This window comes from Triturus cristatus, chromosome 2_2, assembly GCF_964204655.1.
Source record: "Triturus cristatus chromosome 2_2, aTriCri1.1, whole genome shotgun sequence".
In the NCBI taxonomy this organism is placed as follows: Eukaryota; Metazoa; Chordata; class Amphibia; order Caudata; family Salamandridae; genus Triturus; species Triturus cristatus.
In genome coordinates this window covers 292,969,372-292,989,341 of record NC_140582.1, presented here as the reverse complement: position 1 = coordinate 292,989,341, position 19,970 = coordinate 292,969,372, and the positions used below count along the sequence as shown (strand labels likewise).

At 44.7% G+C, this 19,970-nt stretch overlaps 2 protein-coding genes across 2 annotated transcripts in view; one reads left to right on the top strand and one right to left on the bottom strand.

The window, feature by feature from the left end:
• Positions 1–5,797, bottom strand: part of LRRC19 (leucine rich repeat containing 19) — a 68,031-nt gene extending 62,234 nt beyond the window's left edge. Inside the window, exon 1 of the mRNA XM_085641334.1 lies at positions 5,485–5,797. The gene's annotated coding sequence lies outside the window, so the exon portion shown is untranslated. The remainder of the gene's footprint in view (positions 1–5,484) is intronic.
• The window catches only part of IFT74 (intraflagellar transport 74), a 508,298-nt gene that overhangs the window by 195,144 nt on the left and 293,184 nt on the right, over positions 1–19,970 (top strand). The window lies entirely within an intron of this gene.

Sequence of the window (19,970 nt, the reverse complement as noted above, 5' to 3'; positions counted from 1 at the left end):
AGGCTTTTAAAGATGCCATGCTGTGTATCTTTGGCACTCTTCCGTCTCCCTTGGACACGCTTTCAGGCCCCAAGGATCTAGACGGGCCCTCCGTTGGATTCCCACTGGCAGATCCATACTGAGCATCTTTGGACCTTTCATGCGTTCAGCAAGGACTTCACCCTGGCTCCGAAACCCCTGTCAATCATTCCCTCACTGAGACCAATGCTGCTGACACCGGAAGAGAATTTGGTATTGACTGCAATGCTTGTCCCGAAATTAGAAGCGGCTCGACACCAACCGAGGTGTCACTTCAAATCTGCTATAGCTCACCTGGTCCCCATACAGCTTGAGTCTGATCCTATGCTTCTGCTATCACAGAGTTGACCTCAGAGGCTCCATTGTCTCTTTGGCTCTGACTCTGACCAGAGTTTAGCACCACTCTGAGATGACAGTGGTGGGGATGGGGATGATTTACCCCCTCCATTAAGCTGATGACAGTCTTTACATGTACTTACAGGAGGCCTGTGGGCCACACAGTTGAATTTGCCTATGGGGCCCCCGACAGAAGAGATTGCTTCCTTTGCTGTGGTAATTCAACGAGTGGCTGAGGTCCTGGACCTCAAGATGCCTTAATTTAATGTCAAGATAAATGTCCTTACAGAAGTTTTGCAACCTGGGTGACCTGGGCCAGCCGCATCTGAACCCTCGCTTCCGTTCAATGAAGCCCTTAGTAACACCTTAATGGACACTTGGATCAACCCCTATTCTTGCCCGTTGGTTAGTAAGCATGTGAACAGACGCCATAGACCAGCTCCTACTGCAGTGAATCTTGTGATCCATGCTTCCACCAGCAAGGTGAACTGCAGTTTATTCCCAAAGACTCCTGAACAGGGAGTGGAAAAGGATTGAGGCATTCGGAAAATGAATGTTCTCTTTGGCTAGCTTAGAATTGAGGTCAGTAAATGCTGTTTACTTATTGAGTGAGTATAGGCATGCCCACTGGGACAAGGCCAGTAAGATCTTGTTGGCTGTCCCTGAAGAACTTAAAGCCTTCTTGGCTAAGACTATTCAAGATGGTCAGGATGCAGCCAAATACATGATTCATTCTGGCCTTGATACTACGGATTGTCAGTGGCAAGCAGTTGGTGCCAGTGTGGTGCTCCATCACCATGTGTGGATCTGAGCCACCGATTTCTTTGGAAATGTGCAGACCTTTCTTATGAATATGCCTTTCAAAGGCTCATGTCTGTTTGGCAAAAAAAGCTGATTCTGCCTTAGAATGCTTTAAGGAAAGAAGGGCCACAGAACATTCTGAGTCATTCAACCCATGCCAAACCTTTTCCCCACCAGCTCAGGTAATTTCAAGACTACTCCAGGTTCTTGCCATACAGACAACGCTAGTCACCCCAGCCTCCTCTCAAGTCACCCTAGTCATTTTGTGGTTGGAACGTGGATCTGGCAGGCAACATGCAGGTTGTCATGGATATCAGTCTTTCTAGTCCCCTTTCTTGCCACAACATCCTCCAAGACCCTTTAGCTTGCCATTAGTGACGCACAACCATCCTGTAGGAGGGAGGATCCAGTACATTCTTCCAGAGTGGCAATCTATCACATCTGACAGACAGGTCCTCTAAATTGTTCAGCAGGACTATGCCCCAATTTTGCTTTCTGCCTTGCTATACCTTCCTCACACAACCGAATGACTGCCAGAGGAGCACCTGTCTAGCCTCATGCAAGAGGTGCAAACTTTACTTTCCAAAGAAGCCCCTGAGAGGATTCCAACTAGGGAATATGGGGTGAGTTGTTACTCTCACTTTTGTCGCATGCCAAAGGATTTCCTTCAGAGCGCATGTAGGAGTGTATGCGTGAGTGTGTGAAAATATGTGAGAGTGAATGCATGGGATTGTGAGAATGGCAAAGTGCGTGTGTGTGTGCGTGCGTGCATTGCATGTAAGTGTGCTGCTAGCCCTGACATGCTGGAGGTAGTTTTTGGCCAGTGGGGCACACATGGTTTATAGAGGGCATCCTTGGCATTGTTAGACCGGGCACTCTTGGGTGGTGGTGCCCCAACTGCCTTCCCCACTCCAGTTGTCCTGAATTTGTCTTTGTTGACTTTAGGACTCTGTGCACTTTAGCACTGCTAACAGTGCTAAAGTGCCTGTGCTCTCTCTAAAACCTGGTACATTTGGCCTACACCTTATTGGTACATGCAATTTGCTTAGAAATCCCTAGGGCCCGATTCACAGAACTAACTTAAGACAAAATCCTAAACTTACTACCATTTTCGTATTCACAGAAGGCACTTACTCATTTTGGTATTCACAGAAGATACTTACTCACTTAGGTATTCACAGAAGTTAGGAGTCCTAACTTTAGGACTCCTAAATGCCTTCTGTGAATACCAAACGTCTTAAAATTAGGAGTTTTCTCAGTTTAGGAGTCCTAAAGTTAGGACTCCTAACTTTACTACTACTAAACTGAGAAAAATCCTAATTTTCAGGCTTTCGGTATTCACAGAAGGCATTTAGGAGTCCTAAAGTTAGGAGTCCTAACTTTACTACTACTAAATTGAGAAAAATCCTAATTTTAAGATTTTCGGTATTCACAGAAGGCATTTAGGAGTCCTAAAGTTAGGAGTCCTAACTATATTACTACTAAACTGAGAAAAATCCTAATTTTAAGGCTTTCGGTATTCACAGAAGGCATTTAGGAGTCCTAAAGTTAGGAGTCCTAACTTTACTACTACTAAATTGAGATAAATCCTAATTTTAAGACTTTCGGTATTCACAGAAGGCATTTAGGAGTCCTAAAGTTAGGAGTCCTAACTATACGACTACTAAACTGAGAAAAATCCTAATTTTAAGACTTTCGGTATTCACAGAAGGCATTTAGGAGTCCTAAAGTTAGGACTCCTAACTTCTGTGAATACCAAAATGAGTAAATGCCTTCTGTGAATACCAAAATGGTAGTAAGTTTAGGATTTTGTCTTAAGTTAGTTCTGTGAATCGGGCCCCTAGTATTTGGCACTGCATGTAGCCAGAGATGTACATTAAATACTTCCAGTGGACTTACAGCACTCATTGTGCCACCCACTACAGTAGCCTTTTAAAACATATCTCAGGCCTCCCATTGTAGCCTGTGTGCAGTTTTAAACTGCCAGTTCGACCTGACAAAATAAACCTTTTGTCACGCCTAAACACTTCTTTTAATACATATGTCACCCCTAGGGTAGGCCCGAAACAGCCCGTATGGCAGGATGCATTGTATTTAAAAAGTTGGGCATGTACTTTGAAGTTTTACATACCCTTGTAGTGAAAAAACTAATTTGTGTTTCACAATTGCAAGGCCTACCTATTCCATGAGCGGCAGGATTCCAGTACATTGTTCTACTTGCGCTGATTTTTTGTACCGGGAGCTTGTCCCAAGCTGTAAAATCAGCGTGAACGGCGCCACGGGGCGCGCCAGAGGGCGCTGCTTCTTTCTGCCGCTCTGGTAGATTTTCTACTCAAGGACAACTTTCGCAACGCCAGTTGAAGCTTTCTCAATGCAAGTGATAGCGACCTGCTGTGACTGCTCGTGTTGAGAAATCTCGCCGGAAGGCAGAATAGCACTTGCTTTTTTTGCTCACCAACTTAACGTTGGAAAGCTGCGTGCGAATAAACTCTGCCAGGCAGCAGTTGGCAGAGTTTTTGACATACTTTGCACTCCAAATGGAGTGGGCAAATCTCCATAAACTCCGTCGGAGGAGTGGCGTTTACCGCCCACACTTTGACTAGATGTTGGCAGGATAGGTCATGCTGACCTGATGGTAGGGGCAGCGTTGTCAACTACCACACTTGGACTTCAAAGGAGCTGAACTTCACACTATCCTTTTGTGACTCCAGACTCACTGGGGTCAGGGCAAGGGAGGGAAGGAAATTCCAGACCATGTGTTTGGGAAGTCTAGAAGTTTCTCCCAATTCAAAGGTGGCACCAGGTATAAATAGATCAACTCTTCAGATCACTTCTGGGCCTGTGGAAGATTCAGAAGAAGGATTGACCTACTGCTGGAAGGACTGCCCTGCTGCAATACGGACTGCTTCCTGTCTGAAGAAGGAAGATTGGACCTGCTTCTTGAACCCAGAACCACCAGAGAGACTCAACTGAACCTGCGTGTACCCTGCTGCTGGCCTCTGCTGGAGTGAGTCCTAATCCCCAAGAGGTGCCTCCCCAGGTCCTAGACCCATGGCTGGCATCAGAGTGTACTCCTCCTGGCCCAACTATGGGTTCCCTTAGAACCGACAGCAACGCAGGACCTTGCATGGCAGCCCCTGATCTGCAACCTCATCGGAACCAATGCAGCATGACTCATCTCAACACAGGACCTCGCATCGCAGCACCTTGCCGCTCCTGATCAGTGGTTTCATCGGCACCGGCGCAGCGGATTTCAACGCATAACCTCACTTTGCAGGTCCTGATGGGTGACCTCATCGTATCTGATACAGCGTGGCGCAGGACCTCACACTTTAGTCCTAGTGAAACCAGGTACACTGTCCAGCGGACCGAACTCAGTGCTATACCTGGCCTGCACTCCGTCACGGTCGGCTTGAACTTGTGACTTTGTCATGGTCAGCGCGACCAGATAACCCCAGTTGGCTTTTTGTGCTTTTTGGTGCTATTTTCACTGAAAACTTTGAAATTGCATATATCTAGTGGCAGTAAACAGAGATGGCAGTGCATAGACAGATGAGTGTGAGTGGTGCTGAGGGGACAAGGGCAGAGTAATGCAATAAAATTAACATAATTGTCTATTCTTAAAATTGCGTATATATTGCAAGTAGATAAGCCCGTCACGCTTCTGTCCTACGTGACATTCTTTCTAATTTCTTATCAAAATTGAGTTATCCGACCCAGGCCCCGACAATGCTGTGAACCTGGCTTCCATGAGCGTTACGATTGTGCAATTATACTATGCGTGTTTCCATGGGACGTGACTCCAGTGTAGTTGTATGACGTTAAAAAATGTCATTCCTTTCTTTGTTCTTCCCGAATTTAAGGAACGCTTTATATTCTCAGGTTGCAAAAAATTAGTTTTAGAAAGTGAAAATTGCCTAGTTTATATCAGAATAAACTAAAAGCACTGTATATTTAATCTTGGTAACTTGCTAGTCAAGAAACCAAGATGAGCAAAACTGCAAACAAGCCCATATTTTTCATATTAAGAAATGCATTTCCTGCCCCTCCGTTTGACATTGGGGTAGATGTGATTGGTCTGGCAGATTCGCATATAATCGTACGCAGGTTTAAGCATCTACCCTGGATAAACGATTTGTGTTTTTAAAGTGTGCGTTTCAGTACAATCCGTAATCTCTGCTAAATATCAACACACACTGGGTTCCTGCTCTCATTTGCAGATTGCGGAAGTCTGCTACGTCGCTCTTAAACTTCGTTGTTTTTTGTTGGTGACGCACAATTAAAATAAAAAACAGTATCCTTGCGATTGATAACACATTTTGTACTTACTGTGGAAAAGATTTTTTCCTTGTTCGCCGGTAATATCCTCAGTTTTAAATGCGTTGTCCTTTATAATGCAAATAAGCAATGGTGTGGACTGGACTGCACTTCCCTCTAGTTCAACCTTTGTACTTTCAGGGAAGGCGTTTAAAAGGATCCGTGCTCCTTTTGCAAACGACTGATTTAGTTGAGCAACTCCTTAAGTTCACTTTGAACTTATCCCAGCATGCTCCCAATAAGGAAGTCTTGTAATAGTGTACACTTTTCTGTTCCTGGTGGGACCCAGAAATCAAGGCAGAACAGTGCCAAGGGGACACTAGTTCGAGAGCACCGAGACAAGCTCACACACATTGTAAATACTTTGGCTTGATAAGCCGTCCATAACGTCGAAATGTTCTCGCCCCACTGATTTTACAGTTTTAAATTTAAAGAGGTGTATTTTTTTTTCTCCCACGAAAGCGGACTCGCCTTTTGCTTGCTCGATGCAGTCATAAAAAACACAACTGATGTTTACCTGCCAGTATCGTCGTATGTTGCCATGGAAAGGACTGCTGTCGTAAACTGCTTTACCCTCCCTGTAGCACCACTTCTGCATTGGCTGGTGTGTGTAATTAGATGACGGCCTTACGATCCGATCTGCTGAACTGTCTGCGACCTGGAGGTCACAAGTTCAAAACACCATAGGACCTTCTCCCCCACTTCATCCTACTGAACTCGCCGTCATGCGTCCCATTACATTATATATCATGAGATTTTTATGTGAGGGATACAGAAACCGTGGCAAACATTGTATTAAAAACAAGTTCTTAGGAAAGTAACAAAATGGTCAAAATCCATTAAATGCGGTGCAGGGTAGAAATTAGGTAATAATTTGGAATTACTTATGCATTACTAATCTTTAGAAACACGCATAGGAAAGCCGATACGCCTATCTTTAATGTGCTAACGCACGAGAATAATATGCCCCCGTGTTTTCCCTTCCAAGCACGTAGCTAACAAGCATTGGCAATGCCAACAGGTCTGGCTTTAAAGGAATGTTGTATGGTATTGTGAAGGATTACAAGTAGATACCGTGGGAATGGATATGTGTTTGTGGGGAAGCAAAGCACTGTAGAACAATATTAGTGTCGTTTAAAAGGTTAGGTGACGGTTGCACTGTCAAGCCTAACTGCAAACCTGTGTAGGTCAATGACTGCCCTCCTCCCGCCTGTGCTGCTGCCAGAGAAAAACACCATTAACTATCAAATTATCTAGGGCCTGTCTGTGGTGGTGGGGGGTGGCTCGTGGCTCCTAACACGGCTACTTCTGAGAGAGGTTTATCCTGGTAGTTGTCATCTCGGCACACTGACATGTGGGTGAGGGGGGGAAGTATTCGTTCAGGGGAGGGTTTGGGGACAGCGCATTGGTAGGTGGAAGTGGCCCAGATTGTACTTGGACGTGGTTTTATATGCGGATGGCGGCCACTGGCCAGATGAACATTGTGGATGTGAACTGTGTCTGAGTAATGCAATAAAAATTGTTTTTGCAAAAAAAAAAAACTATCAAATTATCTAAAACACTTTAATAGCTTCACTGTATCAAGCGTATGTCCCTGAAAGTCCAAGGTTAGGCAGCTGGGTAAAAAATAGACTACAACTGTGTGGAGGGTAAGCACTTTTTTTGTAGAAGCGCACAACTTCTGCCCATTCAATATTTGTACTCTTGCTCACATCATGTGGTAGAGCCGAATCCCCCCGCTTGGTGATTCTCACATAATTGTCTAGCAAAGCAGCGCTGTCAAGCCACACCATAAAAATATGCAGAAGGAATGCCATTACTCAGACTGCCCGGCAGTCCAAATGCTGATTGGCAGTCCTTTGGGTTGAGTCAATCATTGGGCAGAAAGCCAGTGGCTATAGAGGGCTATCCCATCATGATTGTATTTAAGGTATTTTTAAAGTGCACAAACACTGAAGCTTCTTGGCGCTAAACTGAACCCTAATGTCATTGAAGAGCTACTGTGTCTTAAATGCCTTAAACAGTAAGGTTTTATGTTCCATTTGAAACCAAACTAAGGAAGGTTGGGTGCGGAGCTTGATTGGCAACAAATTGCATTCCTTGACTGCGGGAAAGAAAAAAAGCTATTCTCCTATAGGAAATAAATATGATTTTAGGGGCAACTCAGTGGTATTTATCTCATTAATGCAAATAGCATATCCGGGAAAAAATGGAAAATTTCTTAGCCAAAAAAGATTGAATACCGTTGTAAATGACCTTGTGGACAATGACTGAAGATTTAAATTATTTTAGCATTGGGCAGTCAATGAAGCTGTTTCAGAATGAGTGTAATATGCTCCCTAGAGTGAGTCTTGGTCGCAATGCGAGTAGCTGCCTTTTGTATCCAGTGTAGTATTCTGATTCGATTTTTGGGTAAAGCAAGGTAGCAAGAATTAGCATAGTCAAGCCAGGACTGAATCAGTGTGGTAATAGCTACCTTATGAGGATCTGCGGAATAAAATGGAAAGTTTCTTTCAGACGTTTGAGATAGCAAAAGCTAAAGCCTGAAATAATTTGTATTTGTGACACTACGATAAGTTGGAATCTGGATAAATACCCAGATTTTTCACAGAGTCAACCAGTAAGGGAACAGCACCCAGAATTATGGCCTCAAGAAAGATTGTTGTTTCTCTATAAAATTCTTAGGATTGGTGTTTTGTCAGGGTTTAGGTAAAAAAATCTGGAGCCATCGACTGCCTAATGAAATGAATAGTATCAACATCAGTGTCAGAATCATAAGAATTGGAATTAAATTTAAATAATACCGTCATGTCATTGACATACATATAAAAATGTATGCACGTGTCTTGGAGTGCCCCGCCATGAGAGCCCTGTAAAGAGTGAAAAGCAGGGGGATAGTTTTGATCTCTGCGGCATCGTATTGTTTTCTGTTCTGTGGGCAATGTCTCAGCTTTGTCTGGCAATGACCACCGAAGTGGGCTGACTCAAAGCCCTCCTTCTATAAGTAGGATAATTTGTGATTGTGTATTAATTTTTTGACAAGACATGAGACTGGCTAGATAGTTAAAGGTGTCTCTAGGCAAAACCTGAAAGACTCTTTTAAGAATCACATTGTGCCTGAGACCAAATCCTTAAAATGTTTCAATTTCTTTAGAATATCTATTCCATCCTCTTGCATTGCATGTGATAAACAAAAATCATCACAGGGTCAATACTACCGATATTTGAAGCCAGCAGTACATAGTATAATTGAGCACCTAGCACCAATTACTATGTGTTAATTTTGGGTTATTAATGCCGCCAAAGGTTCAATATTTTCCCAAGAATGCTTACTCTTCTATAAAAAAAATAATAGATTCCCTCCTACTCGTCTGTCCCATACTTTTTCCGTTCCTAAATCTCAGGTGGATTGCCATCTTTCTATCTCTTAGCAATCCGTTTTTTAATTACTAATCAAAGGTATAATATAATATCTATCAGATATCCATTAAGACTTCCTTTTAATGAGAAGGTCTGTCAGGACGGTTCTATAATAAAGATCCCCAGTTTCCTCTAATAGAATTGTAAGCTTTCCTTCAGTTGCACACCAAAAATCTTATATCACTGGACATTCCACAAACATATGTTCCCAAGTCCCATTTTTATCACGTTAGACAATTTATATTTTTTCACAGTCTGGTGGGCAGAAAATCTGGATTTTATTAATGGCACGGAAGCTAAGATTATGAAAATCTCCTTTATTGCCTGCTCACAGCAGCAACAATTGAAGAATACATAATTTCGAGAACATTCTAGTAAGGTATAAAGCCTATCAACGTGCAGCCATCTTCCTTCTTCCAGCGCTGCGAACACGATAACTCCAAGAGAGAACTTAAGCTTCAACAGATCATCCTCCACAAATGAAATACCCAACCAGAGTTATCTTTTCTATCTGAAAGAAAACAAAAGATTGAGTCAACATTCCTTTATCCGACAAGGGAGAGTATAAATGCAGAGGGATATTCTTAGCCTCTGTGTCATTAATACAATCCAGATTTTCTGACCATCAGGCTGTGAACAATCTATATTTTATGTCAGAACATGGAGGCTAACATTATGCAAGTTTAAAGTGCTGTTAACACATTATCAATTACATTTGTAACAGGTCTAAAGTAGCACGTTTTGATCAATTCCCTATTTGATCAATCTGCAGCTCTAGGGGTACCCTGCAGGCCACACACCAAAATAAAGGCTTTTGAAGCTGATGCACCCCTGAGGGAGTGGGCCCCAAAACGAGAGATTTCAACTCCAGCCTCACTCATAACCTCTTTCATCCATCTCGCTAAGGTGAAGGAAGAAACAACCCTATGAGGCCACCTATGTGTAATCAACAATTGTGCCACATTCTGTCTCAAACTCTCAGTTCTTCCTCATACTCTTTCAAGCATTTCACCGCACAAAGCCTTACAAAGTACAATAGATGTCGACAGAGTCTTTGTTCTTCTCTTAATATAAAAACAGACTCCCTCAGGCTGATAGTTCTTGCTAGTGATATTAAGGGTTCTCATGTCCAAAGTCTGTCTAAATGAAACCAGGCAGAGTAAAACTGTAAGTTTGTGAGAGATACGCTTTAATGACAGGCCAGAGTTCTCGCCCCAACTAGTTAAAACTTGTAGGAAATCCCTAACGTCCCATAAAGAGGTGTATCTTGCAGTATGCAGGTTCAGTACCCTCATACTCCACATGATTTTGTTTATCAGTAAATTCTGGCCAACAGAAATGCCTTCCACTAAGCAGTGACCTGCTGCTGTAGCCGATTTGTAAACATTAACTGTCCTGTAAGATAAACCTGAGGTGAACAATTCTGACAGATAGTTAATCACTTGCACTAGATCAGTTGAAAAGGGATCGTAACCCGGTCAAACACACCAACAAACCCATTTCTCCCAAGCCAGTCGATATGCTTTCCTTGTCCCAATGCCTGTGACTCAGATATGAGTCGGAAAGTGTCTGCCGAAAGCCCTGGAGCTTGCCATTGTCTCCTGAAATCTTCCCGGCCATGAGAATTAACAGACCCTGTTCTACGAGAGGGTGCAGCCCTTCTCCTGGGCCTAGGATTACTTATCTGAATGCCGGTACTAGAATGCTGAAGTCAATAAAGTGCAAATTATTCCTTCTTTAAATGAATTTGGACATTTTCTTGTCTTCCATATCTGATTGAATACCTCCACTAACGGTGATATTAAAATGCTTAATCAGAATTGATATATCTCGCTACTGAATCGATCTGGGCCTAGGGAACTTCCAGTCGGGAGGGCTTTTATTAATCCTCTGCCTCTTTCATGCTGATTGGTTCCAGTATCTTGTAATCTTTAGCCATACTGATTCAAGTTAAATCTACATCCATCAAAAGGACCTCTATCTGCTCTTGGGCATGGTTTCATTATTCCATACTTAGTGGTTCAGAAAATAGCTGAAAATGTTTGCTAACATTATCTTCATCTTCTACCAGAGTGTCATTGCTTTCATCCCTAATTTATTGAACTGAATTTCTGAGTTTTTGTTTTTAGCTTGTCATACTATCAATTTTTCAGTTCTGTTGCTTGCTTCATATACTTGCTGCCTGAAATTAAAAGTATGTGCTACCTGCTTTTGATCATAGAACTCTTTGATCCGATCTTGTGCCATTCTTTCATCCAAATCATTTGAAGAATTCTTTTTGCAGATCTAATGACTTATGTAATTGATTGTAATGTGTTATTTTATTTTTTACTCTCCATGGAAATGCTTCATCCTTCCAATGTGCTTTTAAAGCCCTCACATACTTCTGTAACAGGGCAGAATCAATATTTGTTTCATAAGACCTTTTTATTTTATCCAGCAATCCCTTCTTAGCTGCAGTTTGTTGCAATAACATTTCTTTGCATCTCCAGGAGCGATTGATGTAGCATTTATTAGTGGCTGTAGTTTGTTTTAACTACTCACCCACTTCTACCATCTTGCACTCCCACCCAATGCCATTATGAATGTTGTGTGAGGAGAACTGTTAAGCTGGTTATGCCCCAACAAAAAGGCAAAGGAAGAACAGGAAACAAGCACCAAGAGGAGAAACCACACTCTTCAGTCCCCAAATGCATCTTATCAGTCACCCCACCACTGATTAAGTCCATGAATTTATCAGCTGCTACAGCCGCCTGAAATGTGTGGAAACTGCCATCTCAAAGTATTTTAAGTTTGCCTTGCTTGTCATTGGTTTGGAAGACCTTGTGTTTTTTTCAAATCAATCATTATGGTTCTCATTTCTTTTTGTTTTTTTCACTGTATTAAATGCCAGGTCAGGAACAATTGCAAAAGTAAAATATAATGAGTTGTTGAACCTTCTTTTTTCTCTTACTCTTTGAGTAGTACTGTCTCCTTTATCATGAAGTTCTGAAAATAATAAATGTGTGTGTGGAGGAGAACCTTCCTTAGGAAAGAAGAATGGGTTACAATTTGCTTTTGCTATTGAAGGGTCCTTGATCAGCCTCTAAAACCCATTCTCTAACATCTATTATTTGCATTTTTCAGAATTGTTAGTTTTGTCACCATCTTTCGATCCTGCACCCTATCATTTCTCGTTTCTTTCTGATAGGCCTACAGTTTGAATATTCAACCTCCTAGAGCAGTTCTCCAGCTCTTCACATTCTCTTTCCAGCGCCCAAATTTTGCCTTTTAGCTTGTCAAATGTTGTAGTCTGAGATTTCAGCTGAGAAATTAATTTTTGCTGTTACTCATATGCCTCCAACAGTTGATTCAGATTTTCAGACCGTTCATCTCCCTTGCAATTCAAGCTTTCAAAGTAGTCATATGAGCATCTGAATTGCTTTAACGTCTTTCAAGATTTATTTTATTAATGTTTTGGCAGAGGGCTCTGTGAGTGTCTTACCCCTTCATTATTCTCAATTGAAGGGACCCATTTAAGTTTTTTTCTGGCAAGTTGATGTTGAATGTACTCCAGCGTTGTAGTTCTCAATCAAATGCAGGTCACTTGTACCAGTTGAATCAGCCGGTTGGCTTAAGATCCTGAATCGTGAGCCTTTCGGTCTAAACATCGGAGGCGTAGGTCAAAGCATATGAGGCTTATGTAATTTCCTTTGCAGCCACTTCGGCCTCTGCAGTCTACTGCCTTCTTTTTGGAAGTTCTTTTGATTTAGCATGTGCAAAAGACTAATTTGCTTTTTGAAATAGCTCAACCATGAGCAACTCAAAAGATTCCCATGGCCTCTCTAAAGATGTTCGTCTTGTGGAACAACACTGTCAGAGAACAAGGCTTTTGAAGAACAAGGGCATTTTTTGAGATATGAGGAAGGTAATTTTGTCAGTTTGTTTACTGTTTCAGTTTGTGAAATCAGTTTTCAACAGCTTTGCTCTGTGATGGAGTTCACAACTAATTGTTAGAGTGCTGGGATCAGATTCAGAAACAGCTACAACCGTTGGCCTGTCTGACAACTACAAAAAGATGAAGTGCCTTTTGCCAGAGCTATTACATTGCATCAAAAGCTATCAAAACAGTAAGCACACTGCTTGAACGTATTGGGTCTATTTACAAGGTGGTTTAAGAAAGACACTAGCTTGATAAGGTCAGAAGAGAAAACAGAACTTCTAACAGAGCTTCCACAATTCTATGTCAGGACCGGAAGTGGGGATTATGCTGTAACTTTCTTTATTCCTTACTGCAAGCAGTGTTCAACTTCAACATTTAACAAAAAACTAGCATTCCCATGGTGCTATACACAGTTCATGCACGGTCCCCCAATCAGCAGCCTCCTCTATCCTCGAGGGCATGTGCTTCCTGTGGCAACTCCTCTTTCTTTCCTGCTGCCAACAGTTAAGTCGTGTTTTCATTCTCTCTCATGAGTAATTGTGTAATAGACCTTTTATTGCATTCTTGCATCGCTTAATTCAATGTACTAATTAGCGCAGCTTGTTTCCGACCTCCACGCGGGGTGCGGTCTGTTTTGTGCACAGTTTTGCTGTATTGTGCTGACGAGGTTTCTCCTCAAGGCCGCCCGCGCACCGCGGCGCTGCGACCTTTGATCCCTCATTAAATTGTTGTTAGCAGTTCTTTAGTCTCTTCGGTTTCACTTACTTTCTCACGGGACCGCAGGAGCACCCCCGCTCCACTCACGGTCCCCTTTGTAGCAGGTGCGGCGCGGTGTGCGTCGGCTTGGCAGGGGGCGCTTGACTGAACTCGCTGTTCTTCGTCGCTCTAGGCTGGGGATCAGTGAGTTCGGTTGCGCCAGTCTGCGCCTTTTCAGCCGACACCAGTGATCCTGCTGAAGGTCTGGAACCCTGATGCCCTTATTAACGGGTCCGTTTGCTTTGTTGGCCACAGTGGGGCGCCTGCAATTAGCGGGTCCATATAACGCCTTGGGGTGGCTTTTTTTCTTGCTTAGCGCGATCCCCAATACCCATTTCAAGCGCTAGCTTGCTGTGGTGAGGAGTGGGCCCAGACCAGTTTAGACTACCATAAAATCCAATGGTGAGTCAGCCTCAGTCAGGAGTTTTCCTGCCATGCCCAGCAGCCCAAAATGTAAGTGCTTCGTCACTGCCAAAACTTCATCTGCCTTTACTCTCAGGCTACTACCTGCCAGTTCTTAATTGCATCAGGGGTCACACTTATTTGGGTCCCGACCGCCTTGCCTTTTCCTTCATTACCATGGAATTAGACTACGCAGAGGAAGAATCCCTGCAAGTCATCCCCCTGGATGACGAATTTTGCGACGCTGTAGATGCGTCCATACACCAGGCGGTGGAAGCTGCGATGGGACCCTTTGAACGCTGCATCATGCAGTATGCATATGCCATCCAGGCAGATCGACCCCATCATGCAGAGAAGCGCAAAGCCGCCCCCGTGCCAGACGCTGGCGCATTTGAGCAACTAAAGAGAACCTTTTTGGCTAGGCCAGCACCTGTAGAAGACCTGATCCCAGACTTCCCTGAGGCCCCGGAGGCTGAGCGGGATGAGGAGGACGAATCATTGGGAGATTCCCCAGATGAGGCAGGCCCTTCTAGACCATGGCGCCCTTGCGTTTCTCCCTGCAAAACCCCTAAGGACTCAGAGGCGAATTCGGACTTGTTGGTCCCAGAGGACTTAGTCCACCCACGCTCTTCGTAGTGGACCCCCTCCCCAAAGGTAACGGCGTTCGTTGCTGGAAGGCTGCGGAAACCCTTAGAAAAGGAAGTTAGAGCTTGTCGGAGGGCGGAGTGCCCTCGCCCAGCCCTTCCAGGGAAAGTCGCAACGACGCTGGAGGTCGACCCTAAAATTGCGACCTTCCTCCAAAAGTATGTCAGGGACCCCCAAAAGGGTATAGATAGGTCCTGGAAGTCCTGCCAGGACAAGCTCCTGGACATAACGGGACCTCTTACAAAGATCCTCGAGTTAGTGGAAAAGTCCAAGTCATCAGGCACCACTTTATACCCGGAGAGAATCTCTAACTGGGCGCAAAGAGCGATAGTTTTCTTAAGGAATGCTAATTGCGCCCTTTCTACTGAAAGGCGGCGCTCGTTCCTCCTCAAGGTGGATCCTAAGCTTGGTGATCTTGCCTCTTCGGTGGCAGGCCCCGTAGCGCAGGGGGGCTCTTTCGGGGGAACCCTTTATCAGGGAATTAACCAAGTTTGTCTCCACTTTCACATCCCTTGACAAAGCCCAAACATCCATCAAAAAAGTATTTCACCCTAGGGTTTTTGTCAGTGCCGGTCGTGCAGAGGGCGCACAGCCGGCCGTTTTTATACCCAAGGCCCTCAGAGAGGCGGCAAGAGCCACAGAATCCGGCAGGCAGGAGTTCTTCCAGTCCCGGCGAGGACAGAGAGGCCGGGGAAGCAGAGGAGCAGCCAGAGGCCAACCAATGGCCACAACAGGTGAGCCTTTCCTCTTTTCAACACCTCATGGTGGGGGGCAGACTAGCACTTTTCGAATGCAATTGGAAAACTGTTACAACAGATGCCTGGGTCCTTCAAACTGTCAAGGGCTTCCAAATCGAGTTCTACGGGACTCCTGTGCAGGACATTTACCCCAAACCCCTTTTTTTCGCACAGGACAAGGCCCTGCTTATAGAGAAGGAGGTACAAGATCTTCTGCAAAAAGGAGCGATAGTGCCCTCTCATTTATATCCAAAAGGGATTTTAAGCAACATCTTCTTAGTCGACAGAGGGCAACGTCCGGTCATAAACCTCAAGGACTTCAATCAGTGGCTGGTCTACCGCCACTTCAAGATGGAGGGAATCCATCTGCTGCGAGACCTTCTGCAACCCAACGACTGGATGGTCTGCCTGGACTTGAAAGACGCATACCTCGCAGTACCCATTTTTTCCCCGCACAGACGGTTCTTGCAGTTCCTCTGGAGAAATCAGGTCTATGAGTTCGCAACTCAACGGCCCGTGGTGTTTCACGAAGGTCCTCAAGCCGGTTGTGGAACACCTCAGAGCGCGTGGTCTGTGCCTCATAGTCTATTTAGACGATATCTTACTCCTCGACCAGTGCCCTCGACGTCTAGTGTCCCGGCTGCAGGAGGCTGTAGACCTCCTACAAAATCTGGGTTTTGTCATCAACGACAAAAAATCTCTGTGAGCCCTTCGAGGCAGGTGACGTTCCTAGGGTTCAAAATAGATTTGGTGGCTCGAACACTGAGCCTCCCCCCGAAGAAAATCACCAAGATTCGCCAGGAATTGAGAAGAATTCTGGCCTGCCCCTCCATTTCGCTGCGACAGATAGCCCGACTGGTGGGCCTTCTTGCCTCGTCAATTCAAGTGATTTTTCCGGGCCCGCTCCATTACAGAGCGCTTCAACACTTGAAAGCTTCTCATCTTCGCAGAGGCCTGCAATACTCGGACCAGGTTCCCCTCACAGAGGAAGTCTTCCTGTAGATGAGGTGGTGGCTGGACCATATGGAAGCCTGGAATGGCAGAGCCATTTTCGACTGCGATCCGGACCTTGTGATAGAGTCGGACGCCAGCAAGTCGGGCTGGGGAGCTCTTTGCGGGGACTACTTTACAGGAGGAAAGTGGTCTTTCGCAAAGGGCCAACTCCATATAAATTGTCTGGAGTTGATGGCGGGCTCCTTCGCGATTCAATGCTGAACCAAGGACAGGGTGTCCTGCAGTGTGCTATTAAAGATGGAAAATATCTCAGTGGTGCGTTACATCAACCACCTAGGTGGTACAAAGTCCAAAGCACTTGTGGACCTGGCCAAGGATCTGTGGACCTTCTGTCTATCTCACTATATCTCGGTGAAGACAGAATATCTCCCGGGAATGTCCAATGTGGTAGCGGACTGGTGCTCCCAGAGTTGGTCCGACATAAGCTTATGGCAGCTCCAGCCTCGGGTCTTCCAGAAGCTACACGAGACGTGGGGTCCTTTTTCTGTGGACCTATTTGCATCCAGATTGGACCACCAGCTCCCAAAATTCTACAGCTGGAAGCCGGACCCTCTCGCGGCCGCGATGGATGCCTTTCTCCAGAATTGGGCCAGGGAAGTGGGCTATGCCTTTCCCCCTTTCTCGATGATAATGCGAATCACAACGCTTATCCGCAGACAGCAGGCAAGAGTAGTGTTGATTACGCCCTATTGGAGGTCTCAAGTATGGTTTCCAGTTCTTCTGGAACTTTCCTGGGACTCTCCAATCCTCCTACCCCAAGATCCACTTCTTCTGAAGGATCCTCAAGGCCAGCCTCACCCCCTTCTCCTCCAAGGGAGAATGCCGTTGGTGGCCTGGCAGATTTCAGGCATCGCTGGAGAGTCCAAGGCCTTTTGACAGAAGCTCAACAATTGCTGGGAGCAGCATGGGCAGATAGCACACACAAACGGTACAAATCAGCCTGGTCTCTATGGTTCAGTTGGTGTTTTTCTAAATTACCAGGATCCAATGGGGTGCGAGGTAGTAGCAATCTTAAACTTTCTCGCATCCTTAGCCTCTCAAGGCTTGGCGTACCGCACAATTAATTCTTATAGGTCGGCGATCTCGGCAGGCCACGTTCCGATTCAGGGCCACCCTGTTCGGGAACACCCAATGATCTGTAAGTTGTTAAGAGGCATACGCCTAACGCGTACGCCAGAACCCAGGTACTCATCTCTCTGGAATGTTAATAAGGTGCTTCGCCTGTTCCATTCTTGGCAGTCTAACAGATATCTGTCCTGCAAGGAGCTTTCAGCGAAGTTGGCAATGCTCTTGTGTCCTATTTCCTGTCGTAGGGTATCGGACGTTAGAGCTCTGGACGTCTCGGGCGTGTTTACACCCCGTATGGCGTTACTTTCCATATTGCCCGCAGGACTAAGTCAGACTCCAGAGTGGTTTCTTACCCAGCTTTCGATCACTCCCCCAAACTATGTGTGGTTCATTGCCTAAAGGAATATGAAATGATCACGGAAGATACTCGCCCTCCAGGGGAGCGTCAATTGTTAATTTCCTTACGGAAGCCCTTCAAAGCAGTCACACCACCGACTATAGCATGCTGGATTCGAGAGGTGATGCAGGAAGCAGGCATTAATGTCTCGCAGTTAGTCGGTAAGAGGAGCCATGGCTTCAAAAGCGTTCTCCCTGGGAGCCAGGTTAGAGGACATATAGAATGCGGCTGATTGGTCTTCGGACTTGATGTTCGAAAGGTTCTACTTCAAACCAGTTGTAGACATGGCGTCCTAGTGGTGGATAAGCTTTGAACGAGCATAATCCTCGCCTCCGATCCTGACATAGATTGAAAAATTTCCTAGTAACCATGACGGAATGTTTCAATTCTATTAAGGACGAGGAGGTGAGGATTATTCCCTCCCAGGGCTCTAAAGGTTACCTTTTTTTCCCACCCCATGTTGACATGGACCATACCCCTTCGGGGGAGAAGTCTGCCGTATGGTATAAGTATGTTTTATTTTTCTTTCTTTACGTTTACGTGATCAGTAAGAATTGTACTTTATTTCCTCTTGATCGTCGTCTCTGAACCAAGCTGCAATGTTGGTTTGCACTTTATCTATTATTATTATTTATTTACCTTACGGAGATCAGAGTCATGGGCTCTTGTTGATCTCTTGCAGGTTCGGACGGTTCCAAGAATGACTGACACGGTTGGTGGATCTACTGCCCGCAGTCAAGAAAGAGGAGTTGCCACAGGAAGCACATGCCCTCGAGGATAGAGGAGGCTGCTGATTTGTGGAATGTGCATGAACTGTGTAGAGCGCCATGGGAGTACTAGTTTTTGTTAAAAAAAAAAAAATTGAAGTTGAACACTGCTGTAATAAAGAAAGTTACAGCATAATCCTCGCCTCCGCGTCCTTAATAGGATTGAAACTTTCCGTCATGGTTACTAGGAAATTTTTCATTCCCTTATCCAACTAAGGTCTCTCTTAGGTATTCCTTAACTCTGTATCTTGTGGCAAAGTTCAGCTCAATATTTATCTCTGCTAGTGGTGTGGGGGATGCCAGAATCACATGAGAAGATAATCCAAAACAATTAAACATCTTTTAATCAAGGCAGGATTAGATATAATAAATAGTACCTTTTTCTTAAAAAGACTTCAAAATGCAGATTCTTCACCCTTTGAATATCTTCAGGTGTCAGGGTGTATCCGGGAAAGTTAGTATATCAATTCCCTCGCATATTGACAGGTGGCTGGTACAGCTGCACTGAGCACTGACCTGGAGAGTGGGGTACTGACATCAGGAGGAGCGCTGTGTGTAGCAGTAACTTATGATTTAAAAGCACCCGCTGCAGAGTTCCTTGTGTGTCAAACTTTCAGCAAGCATTACAAATGTCGAGATAACTCTTGTGATTAATGTTTCTGCTAGAGAGAAAAGATCAAAGGTTTTTCTTGTAGCAGTTTGGACTCGCCATTAAGTAGTGCAGAGGGTAAATATACCGGCTGCTGAGAACAGAACTGTATTTTACATGGCTAGCTGAGTGTATTAGGAAAGCCAGCCTTTACAGCGCTTTAAAACAAATTAAATGTATCTGAAAGAGGGGCTATGGAGAGATGAGTGGCACTTTTGCTGAGTGGTAGTGAGGTAACCCAAGGAGGAATTCATGGTGTGGGGCACCAAAAAGATTGTCACACCAGGTGCCATCAGTGCTAAAACTGGCCCTGGGTGGCGTCATACGGTATTGTTCTATCTTATGCCGCTCTGTCACAGGTAGAATTGACATTGGGACCAGTATATATAGGCTACCTTCTTGCGCCTGCTTCAATTCCTTTCTTTCAATGACAACCGATGTGGGTCCAGAGCTTCAGCTGTCATTTGAAAGAGTTGCTTTTTCCCTTTAAAATCAGCAAGTATGTAGACAAAATGTCACCTAAACCTATTGTTTTTAAGCCATGTAACGACTGTATGTGGCAGATGTCAGTTACAGATACTCATGGCATCTACCTTTGGTGTCTTGCTCTGGTCACAACTCAAAGTCGTGCTCGTCGTGTGCCATGAGGAACAAAAAGGCCATCTGGGACCTAGAAGCGTGTGGATGCCGAGATGAGGAAGCCGAAGACCCATTCACGACC